Raw genomic sequence first — 16,549 nt, forward strand, 5'->3', positions numbered from 1 at the left:
GACATTATCAAGTGCACTTATTCAGTTTACTTTTTATTTACATTTCCAGGTGGTACAGGTATACTGGGCTTTAAGGAAAGGTGATCCAGAGTGGCAAAGTTACCTAAATGTTTTTAGATTTCTTTATACATGGGTTGTTACAAAGCCTGATGGTAAATGATCATGACACTCAGTGGTGTCATGCCCATTGAACCATGAGTTGTCCCCTCAGATTTAGAACCAAATGGATATTAAACTCATCTTTCCAAAGACAAAAATAATATTGCCAGTGTCCCACAGTCATTTTGGGTGAAGAATGCATGCTTTTTACTTAAATTTGCCATACTGAAAAATCCAGCTAAGACCAACAAAAGCTGGTGAGCTGGTTTTAGCTGGTCTCACAGCTTGGTTTTTGCTGGTTTTGCTGGTGTAGCAAGCTGGTCAAGCTGTGTTTTGGTCACTTTTTAAGCTGGTCTTGCTGGACTTGGAAGACCAGCTGACCCACCAGCATGACCAGCTTTGTCAGGCTTCGGAGGACCAGCGTAAACCAGCTAGTGCCACCTTAAACCAGCTACAAGCTTATGCTAGCAGGATTTTTCAGTAGGGATTGCCCATTGTCAGTTGTTCATTGAGCAAGGAGTAAATATTAGACTGGTAGAGAAAAGAATGGTTTCAGAATAATGCTTACCTTTGTAAAGTGTATAGAATATATTACATCTAAGGGCATTTGAAGCTTTTAATTGGCAATGGTTTTAATATTTACTTTCACTTTCTGTTAATGTAAAGAAGCAGGTATAGAAAATAATAAAAAAATTGGGCTGGACTGGGCTGGGCTGGGTGGGGTCTGACATATATCAATGGTCAGGTAGCACACATTACTGAGAATAGTATGAGACATCCTGCAATGCAAGGTTGAAAATTATGTAACATCATTGTTTGTGAAAATATAATGGCCACTAATGCCACTTATTGATCTATTATGAAGACCTGGATTGTGCATGACTTTATACACCATTGAAGCCAAAGTGCTACCATATTGGAATTTGTGAACATTGTTGAATTCCAGTTTTTTTTATTCACAGCTGCTAAAGCTCTTATGACCAGATTTTAAAAACGTTTAAATACATCCACAAAACCTCTTACTCCTCTGGCAAAATTTAACAATTGCAACAAACACATATAATAATTTGTACTTGTTTATGTTAAACACATTTTGCAAATACCGTAAAAAATGACTTATTAAAAGTTAACACTTAAATACTTAAAAGAATACATTACTGAGTGTCTGTAAATTCATCTTCTGAATACTATAAAAATACAGTAGTATATCTGCAAAAGACCAGAAGTAAATGCAAAGCACATTACACTAAATTTAATAATATTGTGCACTGCCAAATCAAAGTCAATGAGAGATTTAGTCTGCCTCAGCATGGGTTTGGCAAGAAGATCTTACCCACATAACAGGCAATATAGAAAAACCTTGACAATGCTATATCCGCAGGTCAATTAAATAATACCACTAAGGTCTTATTCTTCATTGTCATTGTATTCTTTCTCCTGGTTCTTACACAAAGGCTTTTCACATTTGTTAACCCTGAATTTTTCAAACCCTTTTAAATTCTAATAATTTAAACTTTAGATGTTTATTCATGAATATTATCTTGATGGACAAAATGTTAAAGTAGCATAACATTTTGTTGATCACATAGCTATTTTTTTTCGATAATACAAAAGCCTACGGAAAAATCCCCTTGACTTTTTGCTAAAGGGAAACCCATGTGAAGCTAACTTCCAATTTGGCCTGCTAAAATATGCATTATAAAACGGGCAGTTCTGGTTCTTCATTCTGATTGTTTGAAACGCGTTCTAAGCCGTGATAAAATACCCCGGTAACCTCACAGTTCAGTCCGCATTACAGAAGTATATCACTGCGCCACTGTTGCTGCGTACTGATCTATGAAAATAAACACCACAGTCTTTAATATTTTTTAAATTTGTATACAATTGCACAATTATGGCGATATCCAGATAAATGTCAATAAATATTGTTGAGTCATTTAATCAATAAAGAGAAAACGCACCCTGAGGAGTTTCTACCTCAAATTCATATTTCCGCTATCCACTGGGTGGCGATCTTACAGAACTTAAACACTGACACATTCACTCAACACTAGAAACAGTGTGTTTTAATCAGGCTCTGAATCTGATCTCTTACAAAAGTTATTCACAAAAATGGAATTATCTCCGCTTTTAGCTAAAAAAATTGAGAGGTGATAAGAGAACAAATGAAGGTAGGATGAAACTGTGTTTTTTTTTTTTGTTGTTGTTTGAAAGCGGATGGTCTGTTCTATCATTTGATATTTTATGTTTATTTAAAGAAGATAGTTTTTCTGCAATGCATTAAACTAAAACTGGGTGGCAATTTAAAAAAAAAAACGCTGACGGGAAAAGAGTTAAGCATGCTTCCAAGCAAATTTGATCATCACTTGATCGATATAAATGTTAATGTATTTATTAGATGAATGTTGGTTTATAAAATAAACACCACAGTCTTAAATCATATTTTCATTGTGTCTTCGCTGAGTCTGTGTTGCTTGGGAACTGCGCTTTGTTTCAGTCACATTCGGAGGAACTACTTTGTTTGGCGGAAGAGTAATATTTGTACTAATATAATTTCAGCTTATTTGTGTTTTATTTTATAAAATCCCGCAAACGTTATGCATATGAAGTAACCATTTTATAAAAGCAATAACCCCCGCGAAGCAGTGGGGTTACAGTGCATTTTATAACCTCTAAGGGGGTCTTAACTGTTATAAAATGCACTGGTAACCCACTGCTTCTTGGGGCTTATTGCTTTAGTAGCGCCTCACTGCAGAAACGGAAATCCAGGAGGCGAGGTTGGATCCAGATCCAGGGGGACGGAATGGGATCCTGATCCAGGGGTGGAGCTGGATTTCTTCCCACTGCATTTTGATTGGTTGGCAGTTTTACCACAAGATAACTAAATCAAGATATTCTTTTGATGACAGAAAAACAACCTTTACTTCAATATTACTACAATAAAAGTACCTACAAGGTAAAACGTAAGGTTTTTGTTATAATGTTTACCAGATGCAGTTTAATACCTATAAATTAATACAGGAACAATTAATACTCAATAACATATATGACATTCTATTTAGAAATTATTCAACTTAATATTCATCTCGTATGGACTTTGAACTTGCTTTAACACGTCTTTGCCTACAGCCATTAGAAAACTATAATAAAAAATTTGGAAAGTAAAAGGATAAAGCTGCATCTCTTTCAGCTCCATAGTAGACAGTAGGGCACTAATAAGCTTCACAAGACAAAACTAAATTATCAGTGTCCAACAGTTGTGTGTGTGCTTTTGGGTGAAGAAATATTTGGATCTAATGTCCATAGGCACCTTTCTTTGATTCCTGTCTTTTGTTGGATGAATACTTTATTGACTCATTTACTGCAAATACATATATATTTGATAGTTATTTAATTATAGTTCACTTATAGTTCACCTGAGAACTGGTTTCAGTATAATGGTACCTTTGTAATGGTGCTTAACCTATAAAAGAATTTAAGAGGCTCTGATTTGAGAATGGTTTAAATATTTACAATACATTCAATTTCTGTTTTGTAAAGGAGCAGCTATACAAAAGTATAAAAAAAAAGGCTGGTCTGGGTGGGGTGGGTCATATGTGATTTAACACTGCTGATTTTGCGGTGTATACATTTTAAGTAAAATGTCTGCTCATCTCACAAATATTACATCTAATCCACTTCAATGCCATTGTGTGTTGCATTACTAGTGACATATGACCCACCCCACACAGACCAGCCCATTTTTTTTTATACTTTTGTATAGCTGCTCCTTTACATAAACAGAAATTGAAAGTAAATGTTTAAACCATTCTCAAATCAGAGCCATTTAAATAATTTTATAGGTTAAGCACCATTACAAAGGTAACATTATTCTGAAACCATTTTATTTCTCTAATATTAACTCCTTGCAGTGCTCAGGTAGAATAATTACTCAGAGAATTACCGACAAATAGACAATACGACAAAGTGAACTATAAATAATTAACTATCAAATATACATGTATTTAAAGCAGTAAATGAGTCAATAAAGTATTCATCCAACAAGACAGGAATCAAAGAAAGGTGCCTGTGGACATTAGATTCTTATATTTCTTCACCCAGAAAGCACACACACAACTGTTGGACACTGATAATTAAGTTTTGTCTTGTAAAGCTTATTAGTGCCATACTGTCTACTGAACTATGGAGCTGACAGAGATGCAGCTTTATCCTTTTACTTTCCATTTTTTTATTATGAATGAATTAAATAAGCAATGTCACTATGACATGCAGCAAGCGTCTGACTTAACAGCAATGTCTTTACTCCACCACTGCCTGCAACCTGCAGATCTTGCCAGTCAGCCAAGGATAGGTCAACTCAAACATGTACCTATTATCTCTTACATTGCATGGTGTCGGAGTGTGAAAATTGAACTTAACCGCACTCTACTGACAGCCCGTAATAACATCACTATATTGAGGGTGCACAAGCATGCTACTTATTGATTTTTATTTGAGAAACAATCATATAAATGTATAAAAAGTTAAAACTATTTTTTTAAACATTAAGTTAAAATATATTTTGTCAAAGTAATAAATGTTTTTGTTCTAGTACTCATTAAACAATGCTTTGCAGACTAGATAGGGATAGCTTAAAAATCGTGATTATTATAATTATGTTAAAACAAAAAGAATAAATGATTATTAATTATATTATGAATTATGTTAAAGCATGCAAGAACATTGTAGTTTCTACATTGTTTAGTTTGGTTCCTAGGTTTCTCTGAACAGGAGGAGTAGAGCAGTTAACAACAATAGCAGATACACAGATGGTGATGAGATTGATGGACTGGAGTCAAAGATGCTTGGAAATTCCCAATCTGTGATGACAACCACATGTGCAGGAGTTGTAAGTGGGTGTTGAGCAGGAGTTGTAACGCCTCTAACAGTAAAGGATCTCGACTCAGCATTCCATTCATTCAGAGTAAATGCCAACTTCAGGTTAACACCTGTTGAAAAGATACAGAGTGAGAGGAAAACGAAATGACCAGTTATGCCTATCCAGAAAACTCACTATTTCTACAACCTTAAGAATAGAAATGTAACACTAATACCTTTTTGGAGAACTACAACAATCATTCCTACAGTTTACCTAAACCATTTATTATCTAAATCTTTCTAATTTAAGTGATTCAAATCAAAATACATACAAACTAAATGTGACTTTTATATAGATAAAAATGACTTACCAGTGTTTAAGACGCTGAGGTCTGTGTAATTTGCCCAGCAGCCACTGAACAGGATGGTGGTGTTTCCGGAAAGTCCTTCTGCTGGATTTCCATTAGCATCTTTGAGTGCAGCTGAGATTGATAGACTCGTCACTCCAACAGACACACAGTTATCCTGAAAACACACATGGTACACATCAAAAAAAGTTGTAGAATGAATCAATATAAAATGCAGTCTGCTTTTATTTACTTAGTATTTGTTTGTAAAGACAGTACGATTGCTCTGTCTTATGAAGTTGTGTATGCCAATGATTGCTAAGGTAGGATTCATCAGTAACACAGTTTTTAGGGTGGGGCTTAGCCAAAGTAATAATGAGTTGATTCTGTCTCACCGCTGCATCCACAGCCATGATGCTGGGCTGCACGCTGAGGGGTCCAGGGTACAACGCAGCCACCGGTTGGACCACAATTATCAGTGAAGACACTGTGCTGACCGACTCCAACTGTGGGTCTTCACGGGTCACCTCCTGAGTAGCCACCTTACAGACAATTACAGGTAAAATAATTAAAACAGCGTGGTGTGTTTTATTATTACTAGATTGTAACAATTTATGACAGCATACTAATCTATAGGGTGCATCAGATTACATTACTTTGCATCAGTTAATTTTGTTTGTTGCTTGTTGCCTAAGACATTATGGTTACAAAGAATAGTCAAGCTACCTTAAAAAATATGGTAGTGACACTACACACTGCTAATTAAAAGTTAATATTGTTTTATTGTTTATTGACTTTAATGATATGTAACTTGAGACAAATCAATGGCATTGGCATATTTTCAGTTAAGACAGCTTAAACATGTGTTTTAGTCTTACTTGACCCCAGGATGGGTCACTAGAAGGGGGTGGTGGTGTGATCATGTCCACAGAAGACACATTGAAGCCAATGGATTGACTCAGATCGCCTGATACAGCAGCACGGCCCAGTTCATCAGCAGCGTTCCTCAGAATCACAAACTGCTGGTCATCTTCAACTAGAGATGTTAACAATGGTGTTTTAGGCATTGTAAAGTAATCTTACAGTTAAATTGATGAATAATTGACATTGTTTGGCCTTACCAGTGGTGCTGGTGGTGCTGTTGCTGCTGGTGGTGTTGTCGATGTTGTTTGTGTTGTTGGTGCTGATGGTCTGGATTGGTGGCTGACTGATTTCAATCTCCACCGTCAGTCCAGTCGCACGCCGTCTTCGTGCACTGCTGCCCTCGCAGATGATCTTGGTGATTCGAATCATATTCGGTGGTACTCTGAGGAATGCAGCCAGATTTTTGATCAGATTAGGTCCAAAGAACTCTGCCTCAGTCATGGCCGGGAGGTTGAAGGCCACGAAAAGAACAGCGGAAGTGCGGATCTGGACCGGTTGTGAGCCACGAAGAAGTATGTACAACATATTGTAGTCTGGGTCAAAGAAGTTGGAGCCGTGATCAGAGTCAAAACTGGGAAGATATTGACCTGAAGAGAGCAAAGAGAAAATCTTTTTACATTTAAGTCATGACCTCTACTAACTAGATTTGAGATTTGACAACATAAAACAGAAATTTTCTTAATCCTAAAACATGTTCCAAAAATTCCCTTCCAAGCCTGTGAGAGAGTTGTATTAATCTCTATTACTGTACTGTACTGTACCTGGATATGTCGGCTCAAGCGGTGTGTAATCGGTGTGACCTTCATTCCACTGAGCGTTAGTTGGAGCAACAAAATTGTCGTTTACATACACGTCTAACCGCTGAGAGCTTGAATAAAATATAGCCACCCTAACAGCCTGAGGAGAAAAGACATTTAGTGTTGGGTGCAATGGTCATAAATCCATTAAACAAGCCTATGGAAATAAATAGCAAAAATATAGATTGTCTACAAGTGAGATGCAATATACATTTGTTGTCATAAACATTTACTATTTTGTGCAACCTTACTCACTCAAAGCATAAATACAAAATGATAGAACATAGAGCATAAGACAAAGGAAAGTTGTCCTCTAGATGTTGTGTTTATTGTAGTGTCTATCTAACAGACAAACCTCAGTAGTTTTAGCGTTGAGCATCATAAGTCTCAGCTTCTGTGGTGTTGTGCTGGTGAAATAGATATCAAAGGACTTATTGGTGGCCACAATGCTATGAAACAGAGAGACTCTCTTCCTACAGGCATAACCTGTACACCAGCCGTGGTCTTGTGGGCCTGAGATGAGAGAAATAAGAAGTCCACAGTTTAAAATGAATGAATACAGTAACATTCACAATGATAACTAGATGAATTCACAAGATTTGTATCCTGACATTTGTAATTTATGATGTTAAATGAAGAAGAACATTTTGAAGTTGGTTCTACCATTCAGTAAATCTACATATTTGTCCCCCAAGACGGCCACGGGTGAAAGACGTCTTGTTTCTGTGTCTGCGTCCATACTTTCAATAACCAGAATCTGATAATTGAGTCCAAAGCACTTGTAGCTCTGCCAGGTGTTCATGTATGTACAAGAGTCTCTGATCACACCTGTACAGGTAAAACACACACATCATAGACAGACATGTTTAATACAAGAGTGATAAAATATGGCTCTCTTACGTCAATGTAAATAATGATTTACCTTTATTAGGAGCTATTTGATTGACAGGTATGCGGCTGCCGTTGAGAGCAGTGAGCATGACTTTAGGGATGCGGTAATCACCCAATCCATGCCGCGGGTCTCCGTTCCACTCGTACTCTGAATACGGCACCACTGCTCCTACTGCACCCAAGAAACTTCCATCCAGATCCTTCAACAGAGTCTTCTTCTTAGCATCACAGTCCATGTCCACACAGTCGGATGGGTTCACTTTACTACAGTAAGAGCAAAGCATGATGTAAGGTAAGAAGTTAAATTTATCAGTCATCTTACTTTATATTGTTCTGTTTGGAATGCCTGCAATAACTAAATGATGTTAAAGCGATAATTGATGAACAGTAAGCCTTCAGTTTACCCGAGATCAGGATTATGAATGAACGCTAGAGATTCTTCAGTGCTGTCTATCTTAGAGATCCTCTCAACACTGATTGGATGTTGTAGGTCCTCATTTCTTGGGTTGGTCATGAACATGTAATTTCTTTCAGTGGAGCACACATTCCTGAACCCAACAAAGATTGTATCTACAGGAACAAGTAAAAGGACAGTGTGTCAATTTTAGCAGTTTAAAGGTCATTTCATATGTGATATTGGAGATTGAACACATTTTAAGGAGATGTGTCTCACCAGAGACCGTCAGTAAACCGGCTATAGCATTATAGCTCATGAGTCCGGTGTGAGGTTTCTGTGGTGCTTGGTTGTGGTCAGATTCAAACGTCGGCCAGCAAACTCCAGACCTGCCACCTGTTGTACACAGAAAGCACATCAGTTATTCCATACAATTAAATAAATAAATCAAATCTATTTAGAAAATACAACTACTGCATGTTAATTTGTTCTCATTTTAGATTTTTCAAAATGAATGCATGTTGAAGAGATCTAATTCATGGCCATGTCTGTGAAATATGTACCTTTAGGGGGTCGTGGAGCCCTGTGGCTTTCACTGAGTGCAACGTAGGTCTCAGTTGTTGCCAGTGTATCCAAACAGTTAAAATCAGGGCTGCTGCCCACAATCAGCGCATCCTGAAGAAAGATATTCAAGGGGGTGTGTTGGCTAAACATGTTCCTGATTACACTTATAACTTAGTTTGTAGTAACAACGGAATTTAAACAAATTGATTCAATGATACATAATTTTGATATTAGAAAGCAGTTTTTGTTCAGTTTTAGTTTATACTTTATTTAAGCCAAAAGCAAAAAAATGACAGAATTATTCAGTGGATCCCCACCTGTACACTGATGGTTTTGTTGGTGTATGCGTGGCTGATAGATGGAGGACTGTAGATTATTGGCATGACTCCCATTCCATTATCAACCAGGATCACATTAGAGATGTACACATTCATAGATACCTGGAGGTCAGAACAGGACAACGTTTATCTTTATATTGCATCATGTTACAAGAGCAATTTGCAATTCAACAACTATGCCTTCTACAATACTTCATAGTTAGTGTTGATAAGTTGTAGGGTACTAAATATGCTTATTATACCTGAACATAAATGCCAAAATCAAAACTCTTCCAGACGGTGAACCCCTGGATTTGAGAGCAACCAGCAAGTCCGTCTTTATTCATGTAGACTCCATACAGACCACCATGTGCTTCATTCTCACTCCACTGGGCAACTGATCGTATAAATCCTTTTGACATATTATAGAAATGTAGTAGCAATTAATAAATATCCATTACACAAGTATGTAAGATTCTTATTTAAAATGACTTTAAACACTATCTTTACAAATACATTTCATCTTTAGGGAAAAAATACACTAGAGTCGTATGTACCTGGGCAAGGTTCTCCATCAATTCTGAATCCCACTCGTTCATAACCAGCAACAATATTCCCTTGAAGAATCACATTGGTTGCTTCATTAACCTAAAACATGAACGATTTATAATTACATATGTAGTTAAGTTCTGTTTTTTGTAAGAGGTGTTGTACAGTATGTTTCTCTTTTTTTGTCACTAACAGCAAGTCATAAAAATGTCCCATGATATGCAATTTTTTGTGGGGGGGTCAATACCATAAATTCTTTTGGTTAAGGTTTTTAATTGTGTAAAGCATCTGCTAACTGCAAAAAGTACAATGGAAAGTCATGTACAGTAAATACCATGATACAAGATTATAATTATTTGTGTGTACCATGGTCAACATGAACTTTAACTTTTACCTCAATAGCTGCATTCCATTCAGTGTTAAACGTCTCCGCTGCACCATTGTAGGATCCTGGCCACAGTGTCATAGTAACCAAGTTTCTCCTGACAGCACTGTTATCACCCCATATTCTGATTCCTTAAAAAAAGAAAACGACAGAAGAGAGAATCAGTAAATAATTTCATCATAATTTAGCATTAACAATAAACAGTCATTGAGACCAAACACCTTCTCCAACAGTGTGATGGATCACGTTATCATCGATATTCAGTCCATCTGTTCCAAACACCCCAATAGCAGGAGCAAAGCCATCATGGAAAGCACATCCCTTGATGTAGGACTCATCTGCCACCTACAGTATAAAACAATTGTAATAATAAGGTTTTAGAATATTAATTCAATGCATACTGTAACAATGCATTTGGTGTACATATAAACATCAATCAGGTGTAAGAATCAAGCTTTTTATCACATTTCCAAGGTTTAGAAACGCCAGAGAGTAACGTGGATCTGATGGGTCGTTCCAACCCTCCTGTCCTGTGTGGTAGAACTCAACGTTTCTGATCTGAGCTTTTCCTGTAACACATAATATCACAGGTGAGCTTCAGTTTTACTTATGATATACAAACATGAATTTGTTACCATCAATTAACTAATTCATTTGTCACTCATTGTCAGATGACCTTCTAGATAAGATTTTGGGTTCTTTGGCCCAAGCATTTTGTTGTATGTTTTATACCTCTGTAAGTATTTCCTCTTGTTAAGGTGCCCACCAGTACTCTTGCTCCATAAGACTGTGTGTTCATGGCTGGATACTCCTGTCCAATGATCTTGATGTTTCTGGTCAACAAACCAACATCCCCTGCAAGCTGATAGCTTCTAGAAGATTCTGGCACAATGTATCTTTTTCCTGTATGAGCACAGACATATATAAAATACATTTTAAATAATCCTAAATTATTAATAATGTACACATACTTAGGTGGGTAGGACAAGATTTCAGCTACAGCCCAAATCTTTTCCAATTAACTCATTACACTTTTCTCATTTGGTGTAACGGTTACACAACAAAGGAATCATATTAAGTGATACTGTATATATTGCATGTTTTATTGTGTTGGAATGTGTTGTGTGTGTATTGTGGATAAACAAAAAAAGAGCTGAAAAGTACTAACCGATGTGTGTGTATGATACAGGCCGGTCCAGGATCAGTGTGCGGCCATCATCTGAGACTGCAGAAATGGTGCGGATTTCTGTCTGCCATGGGTCATAACTGGTGGTGGACAGCAGAATCTGATCTCCAACCTGAAGGTAAAAAAATAAAAACATAAAAAGTGGATAACATGTTTAAAGTGAGCCAATGTAGAGAGCACATTGATATATATAATAATAAGATCCTATTAAAATATGATGCATATCAATATCAATAACAATGACACGGTTTATTTAATGTCTATATCTTTTTATAATTGTGTATGATTACATCACACTATATTAACACATTAAATTGACATCCCTAGTTAAAGGTCTGACCTTCCAGTCAACAGTTTGCTCCAGAGAGATAGTGTTGTTTCCAGCCTGGACTGTGTTAGCCAGCTTAGTGTGAGACACATTGTGCGGCATGCCATAAAGATCAAGAGATCCAAACACACCTGGAAAACAACAGTGTTTCTATAAATATGATCATTTATATGATTGCAACTGCTTTAGTTTTTTTAACCAGCCCTTACCCAGCACTTTAGACCCTTGGTTTATTCCAGGCAACTGCCAATCTGGTGTGAGATGGTTTCCTTTCAGTATGATCTGTAGTTCACCTCTGAAGGGTTGATCAGGATATCCAGCAATCAGATGTCCACCCTGGATTAAATTGACAAGTAATATTACTTCCTTTTCCAATAAAACTCAAAAATCAACCTCAATCCTATTGAGTTTTCTGGGTTTAGGTTAGCTCGGAGACCTCTCCTCGATAACGTGTGTATTTCATCTGCATGTTTATCTTAATGTTTGTAATATTTCTGTAAGCTAAATTAGTCCTATAAAACATTCTGATTCCAGCTGTAATAAATGGTGAAATGCAATTTGGTCCACTTTAGATTCTTACCTGAATAGAGATGTATGTGGCATTCAAAACAATGTTGTTATATTGTAAGTCACCAATGTTTGCCGTTCCATTATTTGTGTCTGGAATCTCCAGAGTTCCAAATATTGTCAGCTTGTTCAGGGAAGGAATTTGAATATCTACAACCACACATGTCCCTATAAAACAAAGTGGAACATTTTTCATTAGTGTTGACTTTACACTTGTAATTAGCAGACAGTACTTGTGGCAAGTTTTTATGCCAACCCAAAGGCACCTTGGTTTCCTTTTAAATTTCTAGAATAGCAGTTTTCACATTTTGAGTAAATAAGTACTGGGGTTAACATTAGTTAGTTATTAGCAGCTCTCTGGAATTCTTAATTCTGATTGGCCAGTGGAGACATTCCAGTGTTTGTATATAATAACAACAAACAATATATGAAATGATATTTACTAATGATTAAACCAAACCACATGTCTGTCCTGATCACACTTTTGGGATTTATTCTGCAATATCTCTTACTTAAAATCTATAAAGATTCTTATGTTTTGTTTGACAACATAAATTAAATTCTCTTCCATCTCAAACATGTATTTTGAAGTTTCTGTGTTTTTATGTAAGTTGCTACAAAGTTGTTTTAGTATGGACTTCAGGTATAATTCATCAAGAATGTAAACTCACATCATTGTGGTACTTGCTCTTTTAAAAAACACAGACTTTAAAATTGACATTTATTGAACAACTATGTGTAATTTACACATTGTAAATTTTTCTTTAAGTAACTGTTACCACAAAGTTTCATATTCCTAACCCCCCAAAAAAAAAAAAAAAATCCAGAGGTAAACCGTGGCTCAATAAAATGTAAGGTTTAAGGAAAACAACCTAAACAGCAGGGGCGTCAGTTTGTGTTGAAAAGTGGTGGGGACAAAAGATCATATGAAAAAACATTACAGCAGGATGGGAAAATATTAATAATGACGCATAAAAAATGGGCAAACAACACACCATAAGCACACAACGCAACTGCTGTGATCCTGGACCACAAAACCAGACATACATCAAGAAAAAAAAATCTTTGTATTTTTGTCTTGTTTTCAGTAAAAATATCTAAAAATTCTTAAATTAAGATGCTTTTTCTTAATGAGCAAAACGACCCAAGAAAATAAGTCTAGTTTTTAGACCAAAAATTTCAATTTAAGTGATTTTGTGCATTAAACAAGCAAAAAAATCTGCCAATGGGGTAAACAAAATAATCTTGAAAATTTTAATTAAACACTAAATTCAGGAAAAAATTGCTTACCCCATTGGCAGATTTTTTTTGCCTGTTTTATGCTCAAAATCACTTAAATTTGATATTTTTGGTTTAAAAACTAGACTTAATTTATCTTAATTTAATAATTTTTTAGATATTTTTACTGAAAGCAAGACAACATTTTTTTTTCTTGAAAATAAAAAAATGACTTTCTTAAGGCGGGCGTACACGGTGCGATTTTTGCTGTCGTAGGGGCTCGCATGCGATTTTTTTTTCCTCGGGAGAAAATCGTTCATGCTCGTATGGTCGCGGCTCGCACCGTGTGAGAGGAATTACGAGCCGAGCCGAGCAGGTTACGAGCACCTTACGACCTCCCGATAATTTTTAAACATGTCAAAAAAGTTCGGGAGCTGTCGGTATAAATTCGTAGTGTTGGTGCGGGTGTACGAGACGATCTGGCAAAGCACTTGAAGTTGACCAATCAGAATGTACAAAACGCAGAAGAAGAAAGACAAATGTAGCACTGCTACCTCAAATATTGATGACTACTCTATAGCTGGCTATGTTTCGCGCACATACACACTCCGGTGACCGGACATCATGACAAATATGTACAGGTCCTTTCAGTGACGACCTCTTGATCAGCTTATTTGCCTGAAAAAAACCTGTCATATGTGTTTTTGTGATGTCGGGACATAGCTTTGGATGTGTGTGGAAACAGGAGAGAGTGTAGTTGTTTTATATACCGCTGTTCTGATAAGTGCTACCACAATGCATTAAACGAGGCTTTTTGATATTAAAACTTTTTTGTTTTACTTGTTGATTTTTCTTTACTTGATAATATGTTTTATCATTATTTACAATGTAAACATAAAATAAGCCAACTAAATTATGTAATAAATACATTTAAAAATTATTAGACTCAGTGCAGAGACCACTGGTTTAAATAGTACAGGATGTACAAAGAATGTCGCAATTTTTGTGTAATCCAAGCTGTGCCAAAGTTGCTGCAGTTTCATAAATGATTGGATATTAAAAGGGCTGTCGCGACAGAAAAAAGCAACGGAATGTCCATGTTTAATAGGCTAAGATATGCATTTATTGAGAGAGAGTACATAAACATGATGATCATATATGCGGAGACGATATTTCCCATCTTATTATGGAGCTTCTGCTTTAACAACTGAGCTTGTTCGGTATTTTTACCCACATATATATTCTTTTACATATTTTCGACCAAAGGAACAAAAGATATAGCCCAGTGTAAGTTATATGGTAGCCTTAGCTTGTTTTGAAATGATGAGAACATTTAAAGGACTAAAAATGTAGGCTATCTCTGAAACTTTATTTAAATAATGATTAATTTGTTTTCATACTATATTTGTATTGCTATGTATTAATTTACATATAGGCCTACTGTGAAAATGCACTATATTAATATGCAATGCCTTCTGTATGGCATTTATTTTGTGCAGTTACAGGAGCATAAATGCTGCGGTCTCACTTTTACTTCAAGACACCGCATTGACCGAACATTTGCACATAACAAGCCTAGACAATGTGCTTTATATTAAATTAAATTATTTTCGTTTTACAAATTAATATTTGGCTATAGATGTGTTGTCTTAATAATTTAATTATAAAGGGAAAGACGTGTAACGTTAGCTTGCGTTTTACCTCATTGCTCCTCATTCTGCATTTACAAATAAATAAATAGGCCCACTGAATGTGTTTTTTGAACGGTCATATTTATAAAAAAGCAACAATATATGTAACATTAATAATAGCATATTTACTTGGCACTACAAACATGATGTATTAAGACGGTAAAACCGCATATGTGCTAACACGAACAATCACTGCCAGAGAAATTCCTTCACCGCCACAGAACTAGACCTATATTGCAATTTCGGAATGCATTAATAGAAATACAAAAGAACAGAAATTCCAGGCTGTTTTATATACTATGCCAATATCTTAACCCTATTCTTTTTGTTTTATTTTTTTGTACATTCTGCCACAACGAAAGGAACCCCCTTTCATCCTCACAGGTGTGAAAATGCTTACGTCAGAATTCGTCAAGTCGTACAGTAAAATCTTGTCGTGTGTGACTGCGTCCGAATTATTTTCGTATAAACTCACTCGTGTCTTGTGCGATAGCTCACGACGTTCCGACCGTCAGAATTCGCACCGTGTACGCCCAGATTTACTTAGTATTTTTGTCTTGTTTTCAGTAGAAATATCTAAAAATTCTTAAATCAAGATGTATTTTCTTGATGAGCAAAATGACGTAAGAAAATAAGTCTAGTTTTTAGACCAAAAATATGAAATTTAAGTGATCTTGTGCATAAACAAAAAAATATGCCAACGGGGTAAGCAAATTTTTGATTTTTTCTTGAATTTAGTGTTTTTTTAGAAAAAGGTTCAAGATTTTTTGCTTAACCCATTGGCCGTGTTTTTTTTTTTTTTTTTTTTTTTGCTTGTTTTCTGCAAAAAATCACTTAAATTTCATATTTTTGGTCTTAAAACTAGACTTATTTTCTTGGGTCGTTTTGCTCATCAAGAAAAAGCACCTTAATTTAAGATGCTAAGAATTCTAAGAATTTTTTTTCTTAAAAGTCCTTTTTTGAAGTGTAAAACAAGCCAAATTATCTGCCAATGGGGTGAGAAAATTTTGCTTAAATTAAGTTTTTAAGAAAAAACTAATCTTATTTTAAGATTTTTTCTCACCCCATTGGCCGACATTTTTGCTTGTTTTAATCATAAATTCCCTTAAATTTTATGTTTGGTCTAAAAACTAGACTTATTTTCTTAGGTCATTTTGCACATTAAGAGAAAGCATCTTAATTTAAGAATTTTTTGATATTTCTACTGAAAACAATACAAAAGTAGGAAAAGTAGGAAAGTCATTTTTGCAGTGTACTGTAGCACAGGTATTGCTTGATTTTTCAGAACATTTTAACCAAATGCTTTCAAAAAGTGGTGGGGACAAAATCAGCCATTTCAAAAAGTGGTGGGGACATGTCCCCAGCGTCCCCAGTGTAAATGACACCTATGCTAAACAGCTCTATTGCCCTTTTTATAGTGACTGTGGGATTTGCA

At 35.8% G+C, this 16,549-nt stretch overlaps 1 pseudogene; it reads right to left on the bottom strand.

Moving 5' to 3' along the window:
* Window positions 1-4,568: 4,568 nt before the first annotated feature.
* The window catches only part of LOC135778240 (fibrocystin-L-like), a 56,768-nt pseudogene continuing 44,787 nt past the window's right edge, over window positions 4,569-16,549 (bottom strand).

This window comes from Paramisgurnus dabryanus, chromosome 19, assembly GCF_030506205.2.
Source record: "Paramisgurnus dabryanus chromosome 19, PD_genome_1.1, whole genome shotgun sequence".
Lineage (NCBI taxonomy): Eukaryota > Metazoa > Chordata > Actinopteri > Cypriniformes > Cobitidae > Paramisgurnus > Paramisgurnus dabryanus.